The sequence below is a fragment of the Somniosus microcephalus genome, unplaced genomic scaffold (genome assembly GCF_052327205.1).
Source record: "Somniosus microcephalus isolate GS21.2 unplaced genomic scaffold, FLI_Smic_1.0 scaffold1897, whole genome shotgun sequence".
NCBI classification, from domain to species: Eukaryota; Metazoa; Chordata; class Chondrichthyes; order Squaliformes; family Somniosidae; genus Somniosus; species Somniosus microcephalus.
In genome coordinates, this window is record NW_028227084.1 from 3,950 (window position 1) to 7,500 (window position 3,551).

The following is a 3,551-nucleotide window of genomic DNA, read 5'->3' on the forward strand; positions in this document are numbered from 1 at the left end:
TTGACGACCCCAACTCGGTTCCACAAGCGGGAAAGCAGCACCCCCAAGCCCCGGTAAGGCGGCCGAATACACTCCCATCCGGAATTCCGTCCCAAATGTGAATGACAAGTTTTCAGTTAATCATTTGCCACCTTGGTTCATCATTTGCCACTCTGACTTTTGGTTTCCCAGTTGTCAGTTTTCACATTTCAGTTACTGAGTTGACTTTGTCTTTCTCACTCTGTGTATCTCTATCTTCTCTCTGTCTCTCTCAGTGTATGCGAGTGTCTGTGTGTGTTCCACTGCCGCCCGGCCAACCGGGTCCAAAGGCCCGCCACGTTACACACGAAAAACCCCGGTCTCGCTTCGGAGCGACGGGCACCCGGCTTCTCGGTGTCGGACCGACTCCGTTCAGATACCGCTGGATGCCCCTTGCCCCTGGCTTGCTCTGGCAGCCGGCGCGTGCAGGCCGCCCCCTGCCCCGCCGTCTCAGTGGTCGGAAAGCGGTCTCCAGCCAACGGCTGTACCTCGGCCGCGGAAAGAGGCAGCTACACAAGCGAGGCACTGCTCTGTGCGGCCCCGCCACCCCGTTCAGCTGCCGTTGTCCCCGACCGGATCGGACTTTCCTTCCCGAAGTTATCCCCGATAAGCTGCCGCTGACCGACGGCCCGTCAGCCGCTGCGGGACGGCGACACTTTCCCGAACTTGCCGGGGTCCAGGCCGATAATATAGTGTGCGCCAGCGCCGGGGCTTTCCAACGAGCCATCCCCGAACGAAATCGGACACGGGAGTCGGGAGCGACAGGCGTTCGACTGGTGCCGGGCAACCGGGTCCAAACGCCCGCCTTGTTAAACACACGTATACCCCAGGCTCGATTCGGAGCGACGGGCACCCGGCTTCCCGGTGTCGGACCGACTCCGTTCAGATACCGTTGGATGCCCCTTGCCCCTGGCTTGCTCTGGCAGCCGGCGCGTGCAGGCCGCCCCCCGCCCCGCCGTCTCAGTGGTCGGAAAGTGGTCTCCAGCCAACGGCTGTACCTCGGCCGGGGAAAGGGGCAGCTACACAAGCCAGGCACTGGTCTGTGCGGGCCCGCCACCCCGTTCGGCTGCCGTTGATCCGGACCGGATCGGACTTTCCCTCCCGAAGTTATGCCCGATAAGCTGCCGCTCACCGGCGGCCCGTCAGCCGCTGCGGGATGGCGACACTTTGCCGAACTTGCCGGGGTCCAGGCCGATAATATAGTGTGCGCCAGCGCCGGGGCTTTCCAACGAGCCCTCCCTGACCGAAATCGGACACGGGAGTCCAGAGCGATAGGCGTTCGACTGCCGGCCGGCCAAACACAGGCAATCCCCCGCCGTTGCGGACCCGCTCCAGGACAACCGGGTCCAAACGCCCGCCTCGTTACACGCACGAAAACACCGGGCTCGATTCGGAGCGACGGGCACCCGGCTTCCCGGTGTCGGACCGACTCCGTTCCGGTACCCTTGGATGCCCCTTGCCCCTGGCTTGCTAGGACAGCCGGCGCGTCAAGGTGGGCCCCCGCGGCTCCGGCTCAGCAGTCGGAAAGCGGTCTCCAGCCAACGGCTGTACCTCGGCCGGGGAAAGGGGCAGCTACACAAGCCCGCTACTGGTCTGTGCGGCCCCGCCACCCCGTTCAGTGGCAGTTGACCCCGACCGGATCGGACTTTCCTTCCCGAAGTTATCCCCGATAAGCTGCCGCTGACCGACGGGGCGGCAGCCGGTACGGGTCGCCGACACTTTCCCGAAGTTGCCGGGATCCAGTCCGATAATATAGTGTGCGCCAGCGCCGGGGCTTTCCAATGAGCCCTCCCTGACCGAAATCGGACACGGGAGTCCGGAGCCAAAGGCGTTCGACTGCCGGCCGGCCAAACTCAGGCAACCTCCCGCCGTTGCGGACCCGCTCCCGGACAACCGGGTCCAAACGCCCGCCCTGTTACACGCACGAAAACACCGGGCTCGATTCGGAGCGACGGGCACCCGGCTTCCCGGTGTCGGACCGACTCCGTTCCGGTACCACTGGATGCCCCTTGCCCCTGGCTTGCTAGGACAGCCGGCGCGTCAAGGTGGGCCCCCGCGGCTCCGGCTCAGCAGTCGGAAAGCGGTCTCCAGCCAACGGCTGTACCTCGGCCGGGCCAAGCGGCAGCTGCACAAGCCCGCTACTGGTCTGTGCGGCCCCCCCACCCCGTTCAGTAGCAGTTCACCCCAACCGGATCGGACTTTCCGTCCCGAAGTTATCCCCGATAAGCTGCCGCTGACCGACGGGGCGGCAGCCGCTACGGGACTGCGACACTTTCCCGAACTTGCCGGGGTCCAGGCCGATAATATAGTGTGCGCCAGCGCCGGGGCTTTCCAACGAGCCCTCCCTGACCGAAATCGGACACGGGAGTCCGGAGCCAAAGGCGTTCGACTGCCGGCCGGCCAAACACAGGCAACCTCCCGCCGTTGCGGACCCGCTCCCGGACAACCGGGTCCAAACGCCCGCCCTGTTACACGCACGAAAACACCGGGCTCGATTCGGAGCGACGGGCACCCGGCTTCCCGGTGTCGGACCGACTCCGTTCCGGTACCACTGGATGCCCCTTGCCCCTGGCTTGCTAGTACAGCCGGCGCGTCAAGGTGGGCCCCCGCGGCTCCGGCTCAGCAGTCGGAAAGCGGTCTCCAGCCAACGGCCGTACCTCGGCCGGGCCAAGCGGCAGCTGCACAAGCCCGCTACTGGTCTGTGCGGCCCCCCCACCCCGTTCAGTCGCAGTTCACCCCAACCGGATCGGACTTTCCGTCCCGAAGTTATCCCCGATAAGCTGCCGCTGACCGACGGGGCGGCAGCCGCTACGGGACTGCGACACTTTCCCGAACTTGCCGGGGTCCAGGCCGATAATATAGTGTGCGCCAGCGCCGGGGCTTTCCAACGAGCCCTCCCTGACCGAAATCGGACACGGGAGTCCGGAGCGAAAGGCGTTCGACTGCCGGCCGGCCAAACCCAGGCAATCTCCCGCCGTTGCGGACCCGCTCCCGGACAACCGGGTCCAAACGCCCGCCCTGTTACACGCACGAAAACCCCGGGCTCGATTCGGAGCGACGGGCACCCGACTTCCCGGTGTCGGACCGACTCCCTTCTGGTACCACTGGATGCCCCTTGCCCCTGGCTTGCTCGGACAGCCGGCGCGTCAAGGTGGGTCCCCGCGGCACCGGCTCAGCAGTCGGAAAGCGGTCTCCAGCCAACGGCTGTACCTCGGCCGGGCCAAGAGGCAGCTACACAAGCCCGCTACTGGTCTGTGCGGCCCCGCCACCCCGTTCAGTCGCAGTTCACCCCGACCGGATCGGACTTTCCGTCCCGAAGTTATCCGCGATAAGCTGCCGCTGACCGACGGGGCGGCCGCCGGAACGGGACTGCGACACTTTCCCGAACTTGCCGGGGCCCAGGCCGATAATATAGTGTGCGCCAGCGTCGGGGCTTTCCAACCAGCCCTCCCTGACCGAAATCGGACACGGGAGTCCGGAGCCAAAGGCGTTCGACTGCCGGCCGGCCAAACCCAGGCAATCTCCCGCCGTTG